Below are 26,087 nucleotides of genomic sequence, written 5' to 3' on the forward strand. Positions count from 1 at the left end.
AACTCCCTGATGAAAATAAAGAACCTGCTACTGATGAGTTTGCTCATGATGTAACTGCTGAAGAATCTGCCAAGCCACCAACTGCATATGCAATACCTGAAGAAAATTGTCCTTTACCAAAGTCTTTAAAAGTGAAGAAAGTGGCACTTCCTTCTGCCTTAGAAGGGAAGAAAACAAAAGCTGCTGAGAAGGAAGACAAGAAGAGAAAGGCATCAACACCTTCAAAGTCTTCAGAGGCAAAACGCGTGAAGACTTTGCCCCCTTCATCATCGGCTCCAGTTGATGCAACTCCTCTCAGTGTTGCACCGTCGTACATGATTGTACCAATTGGTGAAGAACATATCATTCCAGAAAGGGATGAGGAAATGGATGAAAGTCGCTGTGCAACATCTAGACCAATAGATGAGGAAATTCAAGCTGATCAGATTCCTCAAGTCTCAACACCTGCTCCTCAAAACCCAGAGGCGACCGCTAAAGAAAAGGTGGATGGTGTGCACATTGGCTGGACCACACCTGCAACCCATGTTGATTTCTGGGAAAAGGCTCATCCAAATTCTCTAATGCCCCTCCAATTCTTAAAACCCCTGCATCCCGAGCAGCTACAGAAATTTTGACTGGCTCTAAAGAAAAGAGCTCACCTGTGAAGTCAGCATCAAATCAAGAATCAGTTGCATCATCTGATGAAAATGCAAATGTTGAAGAAACTTCTGTACCTGGAAATGCACCCATGGCACAGCAAATTCCCAAGACTGAAGAATAAGTGACTGAAGAAACTGCCTCAGCACAAAATAAAGAAACAACTGATGAACCACTTGTTGAAAATTCTGAATCAACAATTGTGGTGGCCAAAATTCCTCAACCTGAAGAAATTCCACACCAAAATCTTCAACTAAAGCGTAGTCAGCCATACTCAAAGAGGCTAAAGTTTCTGAAAGCAGATTTCTTTGATAAACATGATTTCTTCAGTGGGGCAAATCCATACGACAAGCTTCGTATCAGGCACATGAAGTTTTGGACCAGAACACAATTCAACTACTATGTTGATGTGCTAGTAGGGAAGAAGAAGATATTCCATCACACACACATTCCTCATTGTGACATGGTAGAAATTCCTTGCTTTACCCCTGTTCTAAGTGTTCTTCACGATGCAGGGCTACTACCATTCTACACGGATATCTGTGACTCGAACACACACATTATTATTTAGTTCTATGCCACTCTGCACATCTTAGGTGACCTCAAAAACATCAACTCTTGGGTCTTGGACTGGATGACTTAGCACACTCACTTCACAGTTCCAGCCACTGAATTGCTTCGACCTATACCAGTCCCCATTCCTTCAGATGAAGCAATAAGCCTATATAATGAAAAAGAGTTGTCAAATCATCTAATGGAAGCCCTCATGAAGCCTTTAGCTCCAAGAAATCCTCCAAGGACTCGATTCATGGTAAAGGAATTGAAGTATGTGCTCAGAACAGTCTAGAGGATCTTGGCCTATTTCTTCGCCCCTATCAAAGGACATGATAATGATGAAGATGCTGTCGGGATCATGAAGAACATATTGTTCAACGTCATTCATGGAATCCAAATGAATCTTAACGACTTCTTCTTGAGGACTTTGGCCAACAATGCTTTGTCACCATTTGAACTAAATATTTATGTGCCTTAGGTCATGTGATTCATCACAACCAGATCATCAATCAACTATCAAGCTCACTTTCAGAATCAACTCAGATACATGCCTCCTCAAAGTCATCAAGAAATCTTCTGAACCAGTTGAGGGCAAAGGCAAGTTTGTGATCGATGAAGGAAATCGACCAATTGATGGTCAATTTGGCAAGGCAGCATCCTACTCTACCTATGATGACACTGCCACCCAAGAATCTGATGGCAGAGCAAAACCTCCAAGTCCAACTGCCCCACGGGTGATGACTAACAGAGAGCTACTACTCAGTCTTCATCAGAAGGTTGATCAAAACCATAAGTGGGTTAAGCGTCGGTTTGGCTCTATTGTGAAAACCCTCAATGATACTCAAAATGTTGTGAAGAAAAATCACTATTATCTTCATGAGGTATTTGATCGCACTTGGGCCATACTGTCACACTTCAAGACTCGTGAGGAACTTTAAGAACTGGAATTCACTCAAGACTTTCATTGGTTATGGCCACCAAAGAAGAAATTCAAGAAGATCCAAGCTCCCAACTTGGTGGACAGCTCATATTCCTCATTCCGCTCTGCTGATTCTGATCAAGAACCTGTTGATACTGCAACAGGCCCAACCAGGAAGACTGACCCAAAGAATGCTAGCACTCCTCCTTCACCGTAATAGTGAAGATCTTCATCGACGTTAGTCCTTAGTTTTGTCCCTTTTCGTCAGTTGATGACAAAGGGGACAAATCTGAGTTAGTCTTCAAGAGGGTCTAAATTACGGGCTTATTAACGTTATTAAGTTATAAACTCTCATTTTTTCTGAAGTGTTTTATGTAATGAGTTGCAACTTAAGCCCGATGGTGTTCTGACACTTTTGAACGTTTTTCCTCGCATGGTTATTGCTCAAGTTAATTAAATGCATGGATGCTAAAATTTGCCAGGCACCATTTTTCATCATGCATTTCAAATTCCTCATACTATATGTCAAATGCATGCTTGAATGACAAGATATAGGGGGAGATCTCCATGATATATATCATAACTGTGCATTTGCTGGCCAACGCAAATTCCCCAAACATGCACATCTTCAGGGGAGTTTCTCTATATCTTGCAATCAAATTCCTCAAACACTGTACTTACACTTCATATTTTTATCCCCGTTGAAAACTTAACCTATTTGTCACCGACCACAAAAAAGGCGGAGATTATAAGTACATCTAGTGCCCCTTAGTGATTTTGATGGATTGAAGACTTATAGGTTAAGAGACTGATACGCTTGTGAGTGTACACAAGCTCTATAAGTCGCTGAGGAGTTTGAGTTATTCGATGAATATGGATCCCTAAAAATATATGTCTTCGGGTGAAGACTTTAGTCATTCCTTGAGTACTTTGATCGCGAAGAACTTTCAAAGAAATTGATACTCCTCATGAAGACATTGAAGATGAGGGATTCGGTATGTCTTGAAGAAATTATTCTGAAGACCTTGAAGCTTGAAAATTTAATCTTTCTGTTTCATTTTCTTCATTCTTGAGTTATAGGAACAATGTACTATTAAAGGGGGTCAAGGTTAAATTATAGAAAGAATTTCCTCATGATGCTCAACTCAAACCTACACCTACCAGATCCTCAAAGTGAGGATCATGAGAGACATGAGAACTTTCACATTTAAAAGTTCTGACCGTTGTCGCGCCACACGCCACCTGTCCCAAATCTTATCCACCCAACGGTCATGTATTAAGGGCATCAATGTCAAATCATGTCAGGATGCTCCCAAGCTATAAATGGCTGCTTCGAGAGAAACCAACACTTGTCATTTAGAGCAATCCAATTCTTCAAGGACCTTGAGAGAAAATCATCAAGTGAGGAAATACCCCAAACACACAAACCAGAACCAAAACGAAAGTGATTGAGCATCACTGAAGAGATTGTTCCTATGTGGAACCGACACTTGTTACCTTTGAGGATTGTGCATCCTCCAGACGGTTAGACGTCATGGTCTAGAGCATCCAGCAGTCAATTGTGGATGACCGGGTGACCAAGTTTGTGAGGGTTGGAAGTCTTCCCTGAAGACTTACCACAAGTGTTGGGCGAGGACTACATGTCCTTAGCTTGAGGATAATATGGTAGGGATCGTGTGTCCCGGGAGTGTGTGTCCTTTGGTTTTAATACCAAGCCGATCCAAACGAGATGTACAACTGTCACAGAAGTTGGAACAGGCTCATCAATGTAACACCCAAGATGCGATCCTATCCTCATTTTGGTGTTACAAGTTGGAATTATTTCATCCAAGAGCCTTTCTTTTCATTTTGCTTCCGTTTTCTTCTCTTTGGTGTTGTATCCGGTGATTGAATGTGAAGATTGTAAGAAGTTTCGAGTTCATCATCGTTCTTTCTTATTCTCTTCGGTGGATTAAATTCAAGTTGTAGGTGTTCATCATATCCTTTTCATTCGTTCAATGCTTCCTGTATTGGAAATTCTTATTCAAGCCTCTCTTGTTTTCATCTCTCTATTCTCTATCCGGAGTGTTGAAGATATCTCAGAAGTTTCTTGTTTTGAACCCTTTCAATTATTTCAAGGGTCTCACCTCATCGAATTTTGATTTATACCGGTGTAATCTCTCTTTTCTAATCAATTGTTTCAACGGTGGTTACTTTTGAGTGGGCCCATAACCCACAGGTTTTCCCAGGATCTTACCTACCTAGCCTAATCCTTTTTGGAGATCTCTATTATTTGAAGTGTGACGTAAGTATGATTTCCATTAGTCATATTTGTTTTCGAAGATCAATCTGAATTATTTTCATCATTGGCTCAAATTTTTCTTTAATCGCTATTCCGGAGTGTCTCAATATTCTTGGTGGTGTTCTCCTCATCATTCTCAGTTTGGAAGGTTGAAGGAGTGTTTCTCTCAGATCTTGTCCGTTCTTTTCAAGATTGTCATTTAAGCTTTGTCTTACCCTCTCAATCGTTTCCAATCATGAGTAATTCCTTCCTTATCTGTCCGGTGAATTTTAGTGTTGTGTTCATTTATCGATCCTCCAAAGGCCATCATTTCAGAAGATTTCTTCGTTCTGAGCTTTCAGCTTTCAATCTCAAATTATTCTCAATTGTTGTCCCTTCGTTCGCTTCTCAATTATTCTCGTGCCTCATCCAAGTTTTATGTTAGGCATCTCAAGATATCTTCGTTATCATGTATTCCATTCAATTCTATATCCCCATATTTCTAAATTCTTCAGGTGGATCATGATCTATTATTTCTCATGTATCTTCATTCATTCCTGGTATGCCCATTCATTGCAATTCTTACTGGTGGTTCGTTCAAAAATTCTTCAAGTTTGTGCTCCTTCTCTCTATCTCCAATCTTTTCAGGAAGAATATTGTGTATGCTAAATCCGTTGCTTGTCGTCAATTTAACTGGAAGAATGATATGCTTAACATAATTCTTATTCTAATTTCATCAAGGTGATTTCAATTCTTCTTTTGGAGTGGCTCATGATATCAAATTCTTTATCTCAAGTGCTTCATCTTTCTTTTCTGCAGGTCAATTTTTTCTCAAGTTTCTCTTCGCGAAGTTCCATCTAAATCTTTGCAAAGCTTCAATCCTATTCTTTTCAACATTCAACTCTTTATATTACCCTTTCATCCTGATATTCCTGTCGGATTTCGGGCTCCGTAAAACCCTCAAGATTCAAACTCAGGGGCATGTACGAAGATCTCTCGTGGGCTCACCTCACCTAACTCGCTACTCGCTGGGGATGGCAGAGAACTCACTCGACGGTGAGGAAGACACAGAACACGACAGTATACCCAGGTTCGGGCCGCTCAGAAGCATAATACCCTACTCCTCCTTTGGTGGATTGCCTCTTGTGGAGGTTGGTGGATGAACTAGTATAGTGTTCGAGGGCCTCAGGAGGCTGGGTGGCCTTTGTGTGGTGCAGGTGGGCGAATGAATAGATCTGACCCCCTATGAAGTAACCTACTCTCTCTATATGTATAGTGGCGGCCCCGATCCTCTTCCCTTATCGTTTCGGCAGGAAGGGATCCCACAACGGCCAATTTTGAAGGGGAACAGGGGAACATGCTCCCCTGTCTAAAGGTAGTCTTCGCCTGTAATGTGGCTACCAGCACTGTAGGGACGGGTCCAGGGATGACGTCTATCCTGCTGGCGGGTGGCGATGGCCTTGTTGGACGAGAAAGGAAACCTTTGGAAGATGCCTTGGGAACCCCAGTTCATCCTTGCCCCCCTTTGCACTAAAGGGAAAACTACCCCGTCCTGCTGTCTACTCCTTGCCTGTCCTTCCTCCACGTCATCCTTGACTCTTGAGGCCGGGTCGCACCTCGGAATATCCGCCACTCTGGAGGGGTCCTGATGAGGCCCCCTGCGGGTCTTGATGTTGTTCCTCCTCGTGAGGCTTGGCCCCTCATGAGGACCTTTCCTTGAGTGGTGCCGCGCCTGATTGTGCTTGCTTGATGAAGTGGGCCAACCATGGGCCACATGCACGTAGGTCTGGGTACCCCATTCCTAGAACACCGATAGTAGCCCCCGGGCCAACAGCGCGCTCGGGTTGGCTTATGGGTGAAGCCTTAGGGACGGCCCGAGGCATCGCGGGCCCTTATTGCCTGCGGGCCAGGAGGCACACGTGTCCAGCCGCCATGTAGCGACGCTCTCGCTCCCCGAGGCGTCCGGGGCGCATCAGACCATGATGACATGATCTCCAAGAACCGCGTCGACCATCATTTTTACTCAATGAATGGCATCGACACGACCGGCCCACGCCCAATGGCCCTCACGAACGTGACTGCCCGGTTGTCAGGTGAGGCGACGTGGGCAGCAATGCGCCTGCTGACCCACCTCGTGACACCCGAGTGGCGCGCAACGCTCGCGCTCCCATGATGCTTGGTGGCCGTGGTACGCCTATAAATCTGCCCCGCCCCTGGCAAGGGGGAGGCACTGCAATCTTGAGCTTCCTCTTTGCTTCCTTTGCTCCGCCAAGAAAAACCTCTTCTCCCCTTTGTTTCTTCGTCTTCCATGGCGTCTCCAGGAGGCGATCCTAGCAGGGGGAAACACATGGCTCCATCCGCGCCCTCGTACCCCTCGGGAGCAGCGGCGGAGGGCCCTCAGGGTCACCTTGCGTCCGCCGTCGCTGGGCTCTGTTTGATGAGTAAGTCCCTCTTCTACACCTCCTTCCTTGTTGTCCCATCCGCTACTTGGTGCTTGATCTTCCCTTTTCTCCAGAGCGCCCGCAGCTAAGAAGCTCAAGCTCGGCGTGCTTCAGGAGGAGGCGGAGGGGTTGTAGGCTGTGCTCGAGAGTGCTGAGGCCACCCTCCAGGCGGCCCACCAGGGCGAAGCAGAGGTCAAGGCAGAGTTGGCGTCGCTGCAGAGACAGGTCCAGGAGGCGGCCGACGCCGTTCAAGTAGCCCAGGACGAGGCGGCGCACGCCCAGATGATGGAGTCCTAGCATGCCAAGCAGTTCGAGAGCATCACCGGCCGGGCGGCAGGCGCGACGCACCGATTCATGGCGGATGCCCCGGTGCTGCCAAGGGTGAGCAGTGACGGGGGCTACCTCACCTTCTTCCAAAAGGTGGTGGAGACACTGGAGGCCGGCGTCTCCCACGTGGAGGAGGACAACGCATCCGATGCGCACGAGCTTCTCGGCCTCGCCTTGACGCTCGTCTTCTCCAACCTTCACCGCCTCGTCCCGCAGCTTGATCTCCAGCGCGTCGTCGAGCCGGTGCCCGTTGAGTTCCCGCGTTTTCTCTGGGACGAAGTGCGCCCGTGCGTGGATGCCCTAGTGGAGCGGTACGTCAGGGTGCCCATCTCCAGTGAGGAGGAGGGCTCCGACGCCAAGCCTACCGGCGCCAAGGGCGATGTCGGCGAGCTCTCCCCCTAGGCATCCCCCAGCTTATGTTTGCCTGCCCCTATAATGTTGGACCATGAACTCTGCCCTGTCGGGCAATGTACTTTAGTGTGTTACCTTCTTTGTTCTCCCTTTTTTCCTTTCACTCTTGAATCGATGGATTGTTCGCTGGTAGTCATTGCGGCTTGGCTTCCTTGCATAGGGCCCGTTGTTGACCTTGTCGTTGCTCGGGGGCAACGACGGCCAGGCCCCTCAGGAGGTCCCATCCTCCCGAGGCATCATTTGTGGCGCTGCATGCTTGGTCGATGGCCTCGTTCCTTGCCTCAGCTTAGTCCTTAGGCCCTCCATCCTTTCGTTAGTACACATGTTTTTAATTCTTTCTTGGTTCGATGCGAAACCAGATGGCCCCGTCTGGGCCTGCAGGGTACTTAGCTCCTCGGTTTGCGTCGGTCCCTTCCGCAGCTCCTCCTGAGTAGCTCCTGCTTTGTCGGTGGGACGGGATGGAGACCCTTTCGGCACTCTATGTGTGCGGGTCCCGGTCCCACACATTTCCTTGCCGCTGTGAGGTGCGACCCGTTACCAAGGTAGTTCCTCATGGGGCAAAGCCCCAATGCCCTGGGTGATGACATGGGCGACACCTGGGTGGCCGAGTTGGTTTGCAACTAGTAAGGCCCCTGAGGTATGTTGCTCAAGAGCCCCCCTTGACACTCAAGCCACTCTACATCAACAGGCCTCGGTCCCACACATTTCCCCACCGCGGTTAGGTTTGACGTACTTCACGGGGCGGGGCCCCGCCGCCCCCGACACTGACCGGAGCTCCGGGACGGCACCAGGGGTGGCAAGTGGCCTTATGACCGGTAAGGCTCCTCAAGCGGTGCCCACGAGCCCCCTTTGATGCTCGAGCAATTCCCCATTTCGTCCCTTTGGTCATCGCCCCAGGGCGCCCTCAGGCCTCCTGAGACTCTTTGTGGTGGTATCGTGCTTCGATCCGGGCCCCTGGGCGGGGGTTGACCGCTGAAAATGTTTGCCCCTAAGATGGCAAGTCCTTGCTTTCATGCTCCTTGGCGCCTAGGGGCGGTGCAGAGCGTTCATCTCCTCAGGAAATGTCATCCAGAAAAGAAGGCTTCAAAGCCGGCGAAACAAGAAAGTGCAAGAGAAAATACCCCCTTTTGTTTTTCAATCATCAACTTTTTAAATCGACAAATTTAAGTCCAGCAGAGGATAATTCAAGCTCCAGGAAGAAGCAAGCAAACACCGCGTCCGATACCTAGGCTAATCTCCACCGCCATCTCCCACCAGAGCGGAGCATAGGGCTTCCACTAGGCGTGGGAGGGACCCCTCCGCGTCCTCGGGGGCCCCGGGCGTATTCATCCGCAGCTCGTTAATACGTGAGAGTGTCACGGCGGGTGTGTCAAGGAGGTCGCGAGGACGATTTGGCCTCGTGAATGTCCCTACCCCCGAGGCATAGGTGCCTGATTCCTTTTGGGTCTTCACCCAGCGCGGAGCAAAGGTCATCCACTCGGCATGGGAGGGACCCCTCCGCGTCCTCGGGGGGCCCCGGGCGTATACAACCGCAGCTCTTTATTACGTGAGAGTGTCACGGGATGAAGTAGGTTCCGGAAGGATTGAAGGACGATGCAGAGGTGCCATGGGTTGATGCAGGTCCCGCGGGGCTGTAGGGCGAACGCGAGGGCACTCCAGACTCGCGATGTTTCCTCCATGGGGGCGGTTTGCCCCTGATCCCTTTTGTAGATGGTGATGGGGTTATAGTCCTAGGGTAGGGTCATAGGCCTGCCCTGTGGGTCCTACCCAAGGACTACCCCCCATAAGGGACAAGGCCCTTAGTCAGTTCTGACTGAACTAAGGAATTCCCTTCATCCAGTCGGTAACAGATCCTCGACCATTCAGTCGGAGACTAGCATTCGGAATATATCAAACTAACCGACTGGATTCCACTCTGTGCATCGTAACCCCCTGGAGGAAAACGGTCATACGTTTCCATGTGCCTTTATTGGCATTTAAGACGTAAGTTACCTGTAACGTAGGCATTTATTCGCCATTACTCCACCCCTGTGCACCGAACCGTTGTGGAGGGCAGCGCACTCTATATAAGCCATCCTCCCCCCACTTGTGCAGGGGTTAGCAACTCATTGTATTCCATATTCCACTCGACAACAAGCTCCGAGAGCACTGAGACGTACGGCTATTGCCTCCACCGCAGAGGGGCCTGAACTCATACAACCTCGCCGTAGCTAAGGCTCTGCCCATCCTTTCGTACCCTACATATCTACTGTCAGACTTATACCCGCGACAGTTGGCGCCCACCTTGGGGCAGGCGTCTAAGCGACTTCTGGCGAGTTTGCGACTACATCATTTCGTCATGTCGTTCGGTGGAGATTCGAGCATGGGTCAGGAGATCTTGTTCGGCGCTCTCTCCTTCATCGTCGACGATTCGGCATGACTTCGGGACGCTCCTCTCGGCATCGAGGCGCTCCCCCGCCGCGGGGCTACGCACTTCCGTGCTGGCGCCCGTGGCATTCTTCTTCTCCAGCTGTCGGCTTCGGTGTCGACCTGCACCGCCTTCATGCGCCGCAACAAGCGGTCCCGCCGTCCGCGACTCCAGCGCTGGGTGCAACACGCTCAGGCGCGCCAAAACGCGTCTTCACAAGTGGCGGTCCTAGAGTCGGTTGTGGTTGCCCCGCCGTCCCGACGCTCGGACTCGGTTCCGACTGAGTTTCCTTCCGAGTACGCGGGTCGCGGGCGTGCAGCAGAAGTACACATGGCCAACTCCCATGAAGGTCCCCGTCAAGCTGGCCGGAACGAGCACGAGATCAGCGAAACATCCGGCACTCGCCGTTCTGCCAGCCGGCACACTCGGCGGAGCAACGTGGAGTTGTTCCGCACACCCCTCCTCAACTTGGCTGCGGCTGCCAAGATAGCCGATTCCCTTCAGCCGACTGATTCGGAGGCTGGCAGGGGGATCGAGCAAATCCGTGCCCTATTGCACATGGCACAGCAGCAAAATTCGGCAGTCTCCCAGTCGCACAACAGGATCCACAATAGTTCTATTCATGCGAATATGCATCGGTCAGTTCACAGCCCTGGTTCTCATCAACGGCACAGGGGAGGCAGCCGTTCCATAAACCCCGAAGATCGTCGCCGTTCACGCACCCCTCCGCGGGGTGGGCCCTATGGGCTCCGACATCATGATGATCGGCGTTCAGTCGGTGAGACTTACGACCCAAGGCCCGACGCGAGAGGGCATATCGCCCAGCGGAGGGTTGACAGGGGCCGAGCTCACCGCGATGGTTATGATATTGACCGTCCGGGTGGAAGCAGGACCATCGTTTCTGGTCCCGAGTGTTTCAGTCGAGCCATCCATTCGGCTAACATCCCTCCCAACTTCCGATTGGCGACGGGAATCAGCAAGTTTACAGGAGAGTCCAAGCCAGAAATGTGGCTGGATGATTACCGAGTGGCAGTCCAGATCGGAGGTGGGGACAACCATGTCGCCATGAAGCACCTCCCTCTGATGCTCGACGGCTCGGCGCAAGCGTGGCTGAACCAGTTGGCCCCCTCAAGCGTCTACAGCTGGGCAGATCTGGCCCGAGTGTTCATCAGGACCTTCGAAGTGAGGTGCAAGCGCCCTGCTGGCCTCGTGGAGCTCCAACATTGTGTCCAGAAGCAGAATGAGCCCCTGCGTGACTTCATTCAGCGTTGGACAACCCTCTACCACACGGTGGAGAACGTCACAAAGCATCAAGTAGTCTACGCCTTCAAGGCAGGCGTGCGGTACAGGGATCTGTACCTGAAGTTCGGCCGAACAGGCGACATCTCCATGAGCAAGATGATGGAGATAGCAGCACGCTATGCAAATGGCGAAGAAGAGGACCGCATCCGAAGCGGCAAGCACAAAACAGTCGCCGATGGAGATGGGAGCAACACTCGGAAGCAGAAGCAGAAAGCTCCTTCCACTCCGCAGGCAGAAGCCGCAGCTGTAACCAATGCCAAGTTCAAGGGCAAAGGGAAGGCTCAGTTCACCCCCAAGAAGAAGAAGTTCAATAATCCCATCCTTGACCAGCCATGTCCGATTCATACGAAGATGGATGAAGAGGGCAACCCCATATATCTGAAGCATACCACTCGACAGTGTCGCCTCCTGATCCAGGGGTTCGGTGAAGGGCAACCGAGTGAAAAAGGACAATGAACATGATGAGGAGGATAAGGAGGATCCGTTCCCCCAAGTCCATGCAACACTGATGATCTTTGCTGACGTTGAGAGCAAGAGTCGACTGAAGCTGGTGAATAGGGAGGTGAACATGGCCACACCTACCAACGCCAAGTTCCTCAAATGGTCTCAGACTGCAATCACCTTTGACCAGTCGGATCATCCAGCACACGTACCCACCCCAGGGAGATAGGCTCTGGTTGTCGACCCGGTGCTGGAGGGAGTTCGACTACGCAAAGTCCTCACGGACGGCGGTACTGGCTTGAACATCATGTACGCCGACACTCTCAATGGGATGGGCATTCCGATGTCCAAACTCAGCGAGAGCAGCACGCAGTTCCATGGAGTCGTCCCTGGACGAAAGGCCAAGTCACTCGGCCAGATCGCGTTGGACATCATTTTCGGCTCCGACAAGAACTTCCGCAAGGAAAAGCTGACGTTCAAGGTGGTAGACTTCCAGAGCGCTTACCACGCAATTCTGGGCCGCCCGGCGTATGCGCGTTTCATGCCCCGTCCATGTTACGTATACCTGAAGCTGTAGATGCCAGGCCCGAAAGGTGTGATCATCATCACTGGCAATCAACAACGAGCCGAAGAGTGTCTGCAGCAGGGATCAAGAATCGCCGACCAGCAGATGGCCATCCTCGAGCTTGACGAGTACAAGAAAACAGTCGACCCTGCTGATTTGATGCATTCGAGGAAGCCAGCTTCGGAGTCCGCATTTCAGTCGGCGGGAGAGACGAAGAAGGTCAACATCCACCCGACGGAAGATGCTGCTACCTCGACGAACATATCCACCACCCTCGATCCTAAATAGGAAGCCGAGCTCACCCAATTCCTCCGTGAGAACTGGGACATCTTCGCATGGAAACCCTCTGACATGCCAGGTGTACCCAGGGAGTTGGCTGAGCATCGACTGCATGTGGATCCCACCGCTTGGCCTGTCCGAGAACGCCTGCGTCGGTCCGCCGCGCACAAGAGGAAGGCAATCGGGGAAGAGGTGGCCAAGCTGTTGGCAGCCAACTTCATTCGCGAGGTTCACCACTCCGAGTGGCTCACCAATGTTGTCATGGTGCCCAAGAAGGACAAGTCGCTCCGAATGTGCATCGACTTCAAGCATCTTAATAAGGTCTGCCCGCAAGACCATTTTCCGCTCCCCCGCATCGATCAAATTGTCGACTCCACTTTGGGTTGCGAGCGTTTGTCATTTCTTGATGCCTACTCGGGATATCATCAGATCCGTCTGTATGGTCCCAATGAATTAAAAACAGCCTTCATCACCCCATTCGGGTGCTTCTGCTACATCACTATGCCATTCAGTTTAAAGAATGCAGGAGCTACCTTTATGCGCATGATCCAAAAATGCCTCCTCGACCAGATCGGTCAGAATGTGGAGGCATATATGGATGATATCGTAGTCAAGTCACGCAAAGGTTCCGACCTGCTGATTGACTTGGCAGAAACATTCGCCAACCTTCGTAGGTACGATATCAAGCTCAACCCCGCCAAGTGTTCATTCGGCGTTCCCAGCGGAAAGTTACTCGGTTTCTTCGTTTCCGAACGAGGGATCGATGTCAACCCCGAAAAGATCGGGACCATCGTCCGAATGGAGAGGCCGGTTAAAATACACGATGTTCAACGGCTCACAGGTTGCCTAGCGGCTTTGAGAAGGCTTATCAGTCGACTCGACGAGAAAGCACTTCCTCTGTACCGACTCATGAAGAAATCAGATACATTCGAGTGGACAGATGAAGCTCAAGTTGCATTCGACGACCTCAAAGTCCTACTTTCCACCCAACCGGTTCTTACTGCTCCGCTCAGTAAAGAGCCCCTTCTTCTGTATATCGCGACCACAAATCAAGTCGTCAGCACTGTTCTTACAGTCGAACGAGAAGAAGAAGGCAAAGCATACAAATTTCAGCGGCCAGTGTATTACGTCTCCGAAGTCCTGACTCCTTCCAAGCAGAGGTATCCCCACTATCAAAAACTTATTTACGGGATTTACATGACTGCGAAGAAGGTGGCCCATTATTTCCAAGACCATCGGTGTGTGTCGTTTCTGATGCTCCGTTGTCGGAAATCCTCCACAATCGGGACACATCGGGCCGAGTGGCGAAGTGGGCAATGGAGATGTTGTACTGCGATATTAAGTTCGAGGCCAAGAAAGCTATAAAGTCTCAAGCCCTGGCTGACTTCATAGCAGAATGGGTAGAACAACAGCAACCGACCCACATCTACTCGGCTCATTGGACAATGTTCTTCGATGGGTCCAAGATGTTGAATGGCTCCGACGCTGGCGTTGTGATCGTATCACCAAAGGGCGACAAACTCAAATATGTGCTGCAGATACACTTTGATTCCTCCAACAATGAGGCAGAGTATGAAGCTCTCCTTTATGGACTGCGCATGGCCATCGCACTCGGCGTCCGTCGCCTGATGGTCTATGGCGATTCGGATTTGGTGGTTAATCAAGTGATGAAAGAGTGGGACGTCAGGAACCCCACCATGACCACATACTGCAATGCAGTGAGGAAGCTTGATAAGAAGTTTGAAGGTCTAGAACTCCACCATGTTCCGTGACTGAAGAACCAAGCAGCTGATGAGTTGGCAAAACTCGGATCCACTCGGAGACCAGTCCCGACTGACGTCTGCCTCGAGCACCTCCACCTTCCTTCAGTCAAATAAGATCCTTTCACAGAGGAACCAGTACAACCAAAGAGCTCGACAGATCCGACTGAAGTCGACGGACCTGCTGTGGTTGATCTGATCATGGAGATTCTTGCTGTCACCCCCGATTGGACTGTGCCGATCATTGCATATATCCTGAGGCAGGAATTACCAGAAGACGAAGACCAAGACAGACAGATAGTCCGCAGGTCGAAGTCGTTCACTCTCATTGATGGTCAGTTGTACAAGGAAAGCGTTTCAGGCGTTCTTCAATGATGCATCTCTCCAGAGGAGGGACGGTTAATCCTGGAAGAAATTCACTCGGGAACCTGCGGTCATCACGCCTCTTCGAGAGCAATCGTCGCCAAAGCATTCAGAGCTGGCTTCTTCTGGCTACAGGCGAACGAAATGGCTAAAGATATGGTCGACAGATGTGAAGGCTGTCAGTTCTACTCCCAGAAGTCCCACAAGCCAACATATGCGTTGAAGACAATCCCTCTTGTGTGGCCGTTTGCAGTATGGGGATTAGAGACAGTCGGTCCATTCAGGACAGGCCAAGGAGGATACACACATCTGTTGGTGGCAGTCGACAAGTTCACAAAATGGATTGAAGCCAAGCCCATCAAGAAGCTCGACGCCCTAACAACCATCAAGTTTGTCAGGGACATCATCTCCAGATTCGGGGTACCTCACAGCATAATCACGGACAACGGAACAAACTTTGACTCGGACAGATTCAAAGGTTTCTGTGCAAGCCAAGGTATCCGAGTGGATTTTGCATGCGTGGCGCATCCTCAATCAAACGGACAAGCAGAGCGGGCGAATGGACTTATTCTGCAAGGTTTGAAGCCCCGACTCCTGCGAGAGGTGGGACATGCTACTGGCGCATGGGTCACCGAGCTACCTTCAGTGCTTTGGGGTCTCCGCACAACCCCGAACAGATCTACAGGGCGATCGCCGTTCTTCCTCGTTTACGGAGCAGAAGCAGTCCTTCCGAGTGACTTGCTTCACAATGCTCCAGGAGTCGAACTCTTCTCCGAAGCTGAAGCAGAACAAGCAAGGCAAGATAGAGTGGACCTTCTAGAGGAGGAGCGCGAGATGGGGCTGACTCGCTCAACCATTTATCAACAAGATCTGCGGCGCTTTCACGCACGACACGTCAGGAGTCGCACGTTCCAAGCAGGCAACCTGGTGCTCCGAGTGGATCAGCAAAGACCTCACAAGTTGGCTCCTGCCTGGGAAGGACCATTCATCATCTCCAAGGTGCTGAACAACGGAGCATACAGACTATACAACATCGACAGGGAGACACACGAGCCGCGAGCATGGAACGGAGATCTCCTGAAGCGCTTCTACATGTGACCGTCGACTAAAGCAATGTAAAGAACAAGTATTGGTGAAATAATATAAAGCAGATTGAGATTTTGCAGATTCAAAATTCTTCTGTGGTCGCAGACTCCTGTCTCAAAAAAATAAACTTAGCTGCGATCAAGAATCGCCTAAGTACTGACTTTCTCCGAGTGCTCACTAAATGTAGCACTTGGAGACTTAGCTGCAATCCAGAATCGCCTAAGTACTAACTTTCTCCGAGTGTGCACTAAACGTCGCACTCGGAGACTTAGCTGCGATCAAGAATCGCCTAAGTACTGAATTTCGAGTGTGCACTAAACGTCGCACTCGAAGACTTAGCTGCGATCCAGAATCGCCTAAGTACTAACTTTCTCCGAGGGTGCACTAAACGTCGCACTCGGGGACTTAGTTGCGATCAAGAATCGCCTAAGTACTGACTTTCTCCGAGTGTGCACTAAACGTCGCACTCGGAGACTTAGCTGCGATCCAGAATCGCCTAAGTACTGACTTTCTCCGAGTGTGCACTAAACGTCGCACTCGGGGACTTAGCTGCGATCAAGAATCGCCTAAGTACTAACTTTCTCCGAGTATGCACTAAACGTCGCACTCGGGGACTTAGCTGCGATCAAGAATCGCCTAAGTTCTCACTTTCTCCGAGTGTGCACTAAACGTCGCACTGGGGGACTTAGCCGCAATCAAGAATCGCCTAAGTTCTGACTTTCTCCGAGTGTGCACTAAACGCCATACTTGGGGACTTAGCTGCGATCAAGAATCGCCTAGGTAATAACTTTCTCCAAGTGTGCACTAACCGTCACACTCGAGGACTGAGCTGCGCTAAAGAATCGCCTAAATACAAATTTTCTCCGAGCGTGCACTACTCGTCACACTCGAAGACTTAACCGCGATCAAGAATCGCTTACATGAGAAAGCTTCCTCCGATTGTATCCTACAGATACACTCGGGGACTCAGCAGACCCTCATTGAGGCTCATGTGGATGTCAAGACCACTGACAATTACATGAGTAGCAGACCCTTATTGAGACTCATGTGGATGTCAAGACCACTGACAATTACATGAGTAACAACTCGCCCCGAGTGCGGCCTGACCGTCGCACTCGAAGACTTAGGCACGATCATGAATCGCCTAAGTACTCTATTGCCTTCGAGTGTATCCTACAGATCCACTCGGAGACTCAGCAGACCCTCATTGAGGCTCATGTGGATGTCAAGACCACTGACAATTACATGAGTACCAACTCGCTCCGAGTGCGGCCTGGCCGTCGCACTCGAAGACTTAGCCGCGATCATGAAGCGCCTAAGTACTCTATTACCTTTGAGTGTATCCTACAGATCCACTCGGAGACTCGGCAGACCCTCAGAGAGGTTCATGCGGATGTCAAGGCAACTGGCAATTACATGCTCCGCATGTTTGCCATTGGCTTCACCAAGAAATGCCAAACAAAAACTCGAGCCAAAATTGTGTCAACAACTCTTTGGCAACAGAAGAGCGAAAGATTTGATTCAAATTCGAACTTCACCTAAAGATAGTTGGCTCGGTGCGGATCAAGCTTACCTGCACCGAACCAAGAATGTGACGGCCAACAGAAGTGGCCAAAGTTTCTTACAACCAACACTCGGCATACCGAGGTAAAAGTTTTCTTAAGCGTCGTCCGGATTGGCGCTAGGACTGGAGGTCTCCACGAATGTGTCCAGGTCAATCCCGTCGGCGATGCGGGTGGCACTCTCAAGGAAGGTTTCCATGAAGTCTTCGAATCAAAGTTTCTTCGTGTTGGCGACCTGCAACACTTTCATCTTCTCTTCGCGCACCTCCTTGCAATGCACCACAGCGAGCCGCAGACTTCTTCCATGACTGCACTCGGTTCGGGACCTCCTCCAGCCGAGTCATCAAGCGTTCCATCTCATGTCGAGACTCGTCTTCAGGCCAAAGCTCCTTGTCGATCCGGCCAACGACTTCTCTCAGTCGACCGATGAAAGGCCCAACTTTACCCAGGCGAATGTGCGCTCGGAGCAGATCTCGATTGGCGTCCTCACCGAGTGGAATGTTCACAAGAATCGACCGCTCAACGTCAGCTGCTTCAGCCTCAGCGTCCATGCAAAAATCTGCAAAGACAGGACAAGCAAACAATAAGCGCCGAGTGAAATGCAAATACCACAAGCACTCAGAAAACAGGACTTACCACCCAGAAGCGTTATCATCTGCCGGGCCCAGTCACTGACATATTTTTCCTGTGCTATACACCGCCTGTTCAGCACCTTCATTTGTCCCATCAGCTCGGACCTATGCGTTTTCATCCTCTCCACTTCAGCAGTCAATGCCTTGTTTGCTTCATGGGCCTACTCCAACGACTTCTCTCGTTCTGCCAGCACATCCTTCATACCAGCCATGGCAACCATTGCTGCATCCAGTTCACCAGCAAACTGAACCTTTTCAGCCCTAAGAGTCTCGTACGCTGTCCTCATCTCGCAAGTTTTCTGCCAGCCAGCACCAAGAGACGATTAGACAAATCCAACAATAAAAAGTCTAAGTTCTTCAGACCCCTGCCGACGCAAGCAGTCGACAGCGGTCTCGGGGACTACACCCAGTGGGTTCACTGAGAGTGACCCCACTGGCATGAAACTCAAACAGGTCCGCCCTATTGAGCTACATGACAACACCTACACCTACGAGGCTAATACTACCCGACCTGAGTAAACTTACTCTCGGGGACTCATACAGTAGGTGCACTCCGAGTGCCCCAACTGTTAGCATTCGAACATATTAATTCTGGATCTGATCAAGTCAAAGACAATGTATATAAAGACAACTGCCGGTGCAAGCACTCGAGAGAAGTCTCGGGGACTACACCCACTGGGTTCACTAAGAGTGAACCCATTGCAAACATCATACAATATCCGAGCACACCCAGTGGGTTACAAGAGAAAAGTAAATACTTACTAGCCCACTTACTCGGATATCGTCCCGCAGCTCCAAGCTTCGCTGGTACAGGGACGCGATGGAGTCGTACGCCTTCTTGGCTTCTCCCGCCATCAACTCCGCGTGCACCATGGCCCCCTTGGCCGCTCCCACCAGATCTTCCGGGAGGCGCTGGACGTTGTACTCGAGATTCGACGAGCCTGGCATCGTTGGTGGCTCCCTAGGAATCCCAAGACCCTCTCTAGTCGGTTCAGCAGCAACCAGCGTCGTTTCATTCGACGGCATCGCCTCAGTCGGCGGCACGTCCGCGGCGAGAGAAGTAACCGGTGGAACAGCCTCAAGGACAGGCACTACAGCTTGCTCAGATCTCCCCTGGTCACCCTCGTCCACATAAATCACCCCTGAGGGAAGCCAGACCGAACGCGTGAGATCACAGGGAAAAAAGGCAAGACCGAAGACAGAATTCGTGACGCAATATTGTAAACTCTCGGGATACCTACGACGGACCTGGCTGGGACGAGACGACGTTGTCCATGTCCATGGGATCATCTCCCTGGCGTGCCGGAGAGGTAGCAGAGGTAGCAACCCTGTCGAGTGAAATTCATTCGACCAATAAATAAGAGTTCAATCGAATATCAGCAGAAGTTAGAAGAACAATTTACTTACGTCGAGGTGACGGGAACAATGACCCTCATCCGCGGCAAAGCCTTCCGAGGTTTAGATCCGCTTGGTTTGGCCGCCTTGGAAGGCTGACGCACAGGCTCAGCAGCAGCGTCCCTGGTCCTCTGGGTGCTCCGAGCACTCGGAACCACAGGAACAGTTGATGGGGCACTCGGAACCGTAGGAGCGGTTGGCGGAGCACTCGAGGATGCTGGAGGGGCCGAGGGAGCTGCAGGTTCATGTCGGTGCTTGGTTCGATGCTCTGGTGGCGGGGGTGGCGAGTCCTGCTCTTCGTCTTCCTCCTCTTCTTCACTAGACTCTTCCTCCGTCTCCCCACTGTCGGAGACGTACTCGACGCTCTCCACGCTGCCCTCCTGGCTGCCCTCCTCCTCCTCCTCGGCCGGGTTCCCATTCGAGACCGGGGAGAACTAGTTGGTCCACTTCTGCATAAAATACATTCGGCGACATCAGACGTCACACAGAGATTCAAGAAAGCGATAAAACTAAGACAGTTACGTGCACTCGACAAGTTGTACTCACCTCGTTTGGAGGAGGGTTGTCCGCGCAGAAATCCCTCACTCGCCGAGACCCTCTGGGGTTCTCGCAGGCACCTGTGATCTAGAGCACCCACGACGCCACCTTCTCCCCGGTCACGCCCAAGACGTTGGTTCGAGTGGAGTCTTCGGGCCCCGTGTAGTGCCACATGGCGTGGTCGCGAGCCTGCAGAGGTTGGATGCGCCGACCGAGGAAAACCTCGAGCAAATCTATGGTGGTGACTCCCCTTCTGACGACATCTACGAGTGTGTCGACCAGAGGCTGGATGTCGATCTTCTCCGCCTTCGTGAGCGCAAGCTGCTTAGGCGGAGCTGGTCGATCTAAGCTAAAAGGAGGCAACCCTGTCGTGGCATTCGGGCAAGCAACGTCCTGGCAGTAGAACCATGTCGACTGCCAGTTCCTAACCGACTCACTCAGCTGAAGAGCAGGATAACTACTTCTACTCTTCTTCTGGAAATCCGAAGCCTCCACAGAGCTGGAGAAGGTGTGTCTTATCATCCAACTGGTGAAGTCGTTTGATAGTTTGGGATCTAGCAGAGAAGATATGTTTGAAAAGCCCCCAATGGGGGGACAGCAGATGAAGCACTCGCACAAGACTACGAAAGCAGAGAGATGAGCTATGGAATTCAGGGGAAAGTGCTGAAGCTGCGCCCCGAAGTGGTTCATTATGTCTTTGAAGAAAGGATGTGGGGGCAGGGAGAAACCTCGATACACGTGGCTGAGCAGCAGGACGCGCTCCCCCTCCCGGGGCGCCGGCTCGATCTCACCTTCCGCCGGCAACCTCCACGACTTGTGCACGATCATCCCGTGCTCCACCAGATCCCCCTCCGTGGAGGGGAGGAAGTCCTCTTGGATCCACCCCGCCGGTAACGCTCGCTGCCGCCGCTGAGCAGGAGCCGCCGCCTTCCCCTTCTTCTTCCTCGCCTCCAGCTTGCTAGTCTGCCCCTTGGTCATGGCGGAAGCTGCGGATCCGCGGGGGAGAAGGAGAAGGAAGGAGTTTGGGTGCGCAGGAGGTGGCGAGAGGGACGGAGCAAGCAAAGGCAAGAATCCGGCGAGCGTAACGAAAAAACCCTCGCCGCTGGGATTTAGGTAAGGTTCCGACTGGGTCACTGGCAAGTGGCCCCGAAATCTTATCCCCCGACCGACCGCGGCGATATCAGTGGAGAATATGAAGGCGCGGGAATCGAGGCGTCAGGCACTACTCGAGCGCGATGTCGTCATCCCCGCTGAGCGCGCGGTAACCGAAATTTGAGGATCCCGGAAAATCCGCTACTGTCAGTTGACTGGTAACGTCAGAAGATACCACGGAAGCACTCGGTTTGTGACAGTTTGTTCCACAAATACTTCCACTCGGATCGTTAGTTAGAAAAGATAAAATGGATCTAGGCAAGCAACGCCAAAGTCACATCCGTTCCAGTCGGATCCAAACTTCAAGCATCGCTTCGTCGTTCCAACCCCGATCCATTCGGGGACTAATGATGGGGTTATAGTCCTAGGGTAGGGTCGTAGGCCTGCCCTGTGGGTCCTACCCAAGGACTACCCCCCATAAGGGACAAGGCCCCTAGTCAGTTCCAACTCAACTAAGGAATTCCCTTCATCCAGTCGGTAACAGATCCTCGACCATTCAGTCGGAGACTAGCATTCGGAGTATATCAAACTAACCGACTGGATTCCACTCTGTGCATCGTAACCCCCTGGAGGGAAACGGTCATACGTTTCCATGTGCCTTTATTGGCATTTAAGACGTAAGTTACCTGTAACGTAGGCATTTATTCGCCATTACTCCACCCCTGTGCACCGAACCGTGGTGGAGGGCAGCGCACTCTATATAAGCCACCCTCCCCCACTGGTGCAGGGGTTAGCAACTCATTGTATTCCATATTCCACTCAACAACAAGCTCCCAGAGCACTGAGACGTAGGGCTATTACCTCCACCGCAGAGGGGCCTGAACTCATACAACCTCACCGTAGCTAAGGCTCTGCCCATCCTTTCGAACCCTACATATCTACTGTCAGACTTATACCCGCGACAGATGGGCCCCTTCGAGGCCCTGTCCGCTCCTTCTCCTGAGACTGGTTGAGGAGTTTTCTACTGCTCTACATCGGCAGGTCCGAGTCCCACACTTTTCCCGACCGCCGTTGCATACGGACGAATGATGGACGCAGCTATGGGCTCAAGCCCTGCCACCCATGATAACGACCGAATGTCCGTTGACGGCATCAAGGGTGGCAGGTGGCCTTATGACAGGTAAGGCTCCCGAGGCTCGATGCTCAGGAACCCCCTTTGACGTTCGAGTTGCTTTGCGTCGCCAAGACCCGGTCTCGCACATTTCCCAACTGCCGTTGCTTGCGACTGAATGGACGAGCGTAGCTACGGAGTCAAGCCCTGCCACCCCTGATAACGACCGAATGTCCGTGGACGGCATCAACGGTGGCAGGTGGACTTATGACCGGTAAGGCCCAGAGGCTCGATGCTGAGGAGCCCACTTTTGACGCTCAAGCGGCCCCCATTCCATCCTATTGTTTGTGGCCTTGGGAAGCCGTGGGGCCTCCCTAGGTCCCGCGACGGGGCGATGCGCACCGGCCGGAGCACCCTAGCGAGGGGGGGTAGATCGCCCAAAGATGCAAGCAAGGTAAGATGTCAGATCGCCGAATGGATGCAGCAGAAGTTATGGAAGCATGCATAAATGATATGATGGGCAGAGGTGTGCCATGAACACTTGAAGTTCATGCGGCCATCAGATACCCCTTAGGGCAGTGAACCCAAAAAATTACCTGGCATAGCTTCTTCGCGCCTGAGGGGCGCCTCGTGAGGCCCGACCCTTGGCGCCCACACCAGCACAGTAGTCCTCGCGGGTGATCCGCGCCACTTGTGTCTTGTTGCTTTATCTGACTCGTCCTCCTGAGGCCTAGGACCCGGTTCTTCGCAGTTTCTCCGCAGGGGCGAGGGCTGGCATCACACCCCGCGGCTTGGGGGCGCCTCCCTACTCGCGCATCTTGGGCCGAGTGATCCGCAAGTGGGAGACCTAGGGTCCGGCTCAAGGGGGACCCCCAGAGCGTTCCTTACTCCTGAGGAGGACTCGCGCCTGGGGTGGACGCTTGAGGCTCTTCCTCGAAGGGAGGGTCAGGTGGTGTTACATAACACGGTACGTAAGGCTCCATGTAGGTGTTCGATCGACCTCCAAGGGCGTTCAACAGCGCGACGATGGTGGTCCCTCTCTACAGCAGGGGTGGTCCCCCTGGTCGCGTTGCTCGGAGACCTTCTTGCGATGGGCCTCCACACGAAGTCGCTTGCTCCTGCTGCCACCGTTGGGTGGTCCCGGCATTGCCTAGTGCAGACTCACCCCTTGGTACCCTAGCGTGTCTCCACCGCCGTAGTTCGCCCGCTGGCTACGCCTGAGGGAGCGCTCCTACCTGGCCGCTCCGGGTTATCGGGGGCCGACCTGGTCTTGGTGATGCACGCTGGTGTGTGCAACGAACGTCCTGCCAATCTCTTCGCACCCCTGGTGGTTGCCGTCATGCCGCGCCTCGAGGCTGGCCACTGGAATCTGGAGGAGGAGCAGGGCAGCATGCGATGCGTCTCTCTCGGCCCCGCCCAGCGCAGGAGGTACCCGTCACTTGCAGGACCGGGGACACGCACGAGGTGCGAGTGCCTGGCACCCGGCGCCTGTAGAATTGAAGAAGAGTGGGGTTAGATGGCATTCTGGGTGATGGCGATTAGCTCCGTGATGTGGTCCGTCCAGGCGTCGAAGCCTCCTTGCGTTGGTCGATGGCGGAGCATCTCGCTCGCCATCTAAAGCGTGTCATGCGTGCCGAGATCCCCCAAGTTGATGCGGCGAGTCGTGGATGCCGGGGGCGCCGCCCAGCCGTTTTGCGCTTGGATGGTGATGTCCCACAAGTGTAGGGGATCTATTGTAGTCCTTCCGATAAGTAAGAGTGTCGAACCCAACGAGGAGCAGAAGGATCTGACAAGTGGTTTTCAGCAAGGTATTCTCTGCAAGCACTGAAATTATCGGTAACAAATAGTTGCGTGGTAAGATGATTCGTAGCAAGTAGCAAGTAACAATAGTAACAAAGGTGCAGCAAAGTGACCCAATCCCTTTTGTAGCAATGGACAAGCCTATACAAACTCTTATAGGAGGTAAAGCGCTCCCGAGGACACATGAGAATTTCTGTCAAGCTAGTTTTCATCATGTTCATATGATTCGCGTTCGCTACTTTGATAGTTTGATATGTGGGTGGACCGGTGCTCGGGTGCTGCCCTTACTTGGACAAACATCCCACTTATGATTAACCCCTCTCGCAAGCATCCGCAACTACGAAAGAAGAATTAAGACAAAGTCTAACCATAGCATTAAACTAGTGGATCCAAATCAGCCCCTTATGAAGCAACGCATAAACTAGGGTTTAAGATTCTGTCACTCTAGCAACCCATCATCTACTTATTACTTTCTAGTGCCTTCCTTTAGGGACAAATAATGGTGAAGTGTTATGTAGTCGATGTTCACATAACACCACTAGAGGAGAAACAACATACAACGCATCAAAATATCGAACTAATACCAACTTCACATGACTACTTATAGCATGACTTATCCCATGTCCTCAGGAATAAAAGTGACTACTCACAAAGCATAATTATATTCATGACCGTAGAGGTATTGAATAGCATCAAGGATCTGAACATATAATCATCCACCGAGTAATCCAACTAGCATCAACTAGAAAGAGTAATTAACACTACTAGCAACCTTACAAGTACCAATCGAAGTCGCGAGACAGAGATTGGTTACAAGAGATGAACTAGGGTTGGGAGATGAGATGGTGCTGATGAAGATGCTGATGGTGATGAGCCCCCCCTCCCCGATGAGAGGAGTGTTGGTGATGACGATGGCGACGATTTCCCCCTCCGGCAGGGAATTTTCCACGACAGGACGGCCCTACCGGAGCTCTAGATTGGTTTTGCTCAAGTTCGCCTTGTGGCGGCGGCGATTCCTCCCGAAAGCCTCCTCTTGATTTTTTCTAGAACGAAACCCTCCTTACAGCAAAATATGGGAGCCAGAGGGCCAACAGGGAGCCCACAAGCCCCCTAGGCGCGACCAGGGGGTAGGCCGCGCCTAGCAGGCTTGTGGCCTCCTGGTGGCTCCCCTCTGGTACTTCTTCCGCCCAGTATTTTTGATAAATTCCAGAATAATTCCTCGTTGATTTTCACGGCTTTTGGAGTTTCGCAGAATAGGTATCTCAAACTTGCTCCCTTTTCAGACCAGAATTCCAGCTGCCGGCATTCTCCCTCTTCATGTAAACCTTGTAAAATAAGAGAAAAAAGGCATAAGTATTGTACCGTGAAGTGTAATAACAGCCCATAAAGCGATAAATATCAACCTAAAAGCATAATGCAAAATGGACGTATCAACTCCCCCAAGCTTAGACTTCGCTTGTCCTCAAGCGGAAACCGAGATCAATAAATATGCCCACATGTTTAGAGATAGAGGTGTCGACAAAACAAAATATGGACATGCACGCATCATGATCTTAATCAGAACAACAATAACATCATATAATCTCTTATGCTAAAGTGATAATTCCTTCACAAAGTAAAGTATGGATCAAGAACCTTATTCAGAATTAACAACCAATAGCTTTTAGTCATTGAAGCAATTGCAATTTATAATAACGTCGGAAAGAGCCAAATAAGAGCTTCTAAACAAATCCACATACTCAATCATCCTTTCATCTTCTACAATTGCTAAAACTCACGTGGTACTCATGAGATCAAAGTTTCCGTTGGACACAGAGAAAGATAGGGGCTTATAGTTTCGCCTCCCAACTACTTACCTCGAGGGTAATGTCAACAATAAAAATTCATGAATACTTACTTCCAAGTTGACATATGAATATATATCTTTCCCTAGCATATGACGTTAGCCAAGATAAAGGCGAAATAAGGAACTGGTGTCGATCACCATGACACTTTTAAGGGAAAAAAGTAAAGGTACAAGATAGGCCCTTCACAGAGGGAAGCAGAGGTTGTCATGCGCTTTTGAGGTTTGGATGTGTGACCTCTTAGTGTGAAGGAACGTCACTTTATATTGCCTCATGTGATAAAGAACTTTCTTATGCAGTATGTCGCTTTTATGTCTTCCTCATCACAGGTTCGTACAAAGCTTATTTTCCACACACTAATA

This window comes from Hordeum vulgare, chromosome 4H (genome assembly GCF_904849725.1).
Source record: "Hordeum vulgare subsp. vulgare chromosome 4H, MorexV3_pseudomolecules_assembly, whole genome shotgun sequence".
Taxonomy (NCBI): domain Eukaryota; kingdom Viridiplantae; phylum Streptophyta; class Magnoliopsida; order Poales; family Poaceae; genus Hordeum; species Hordeum vulgare.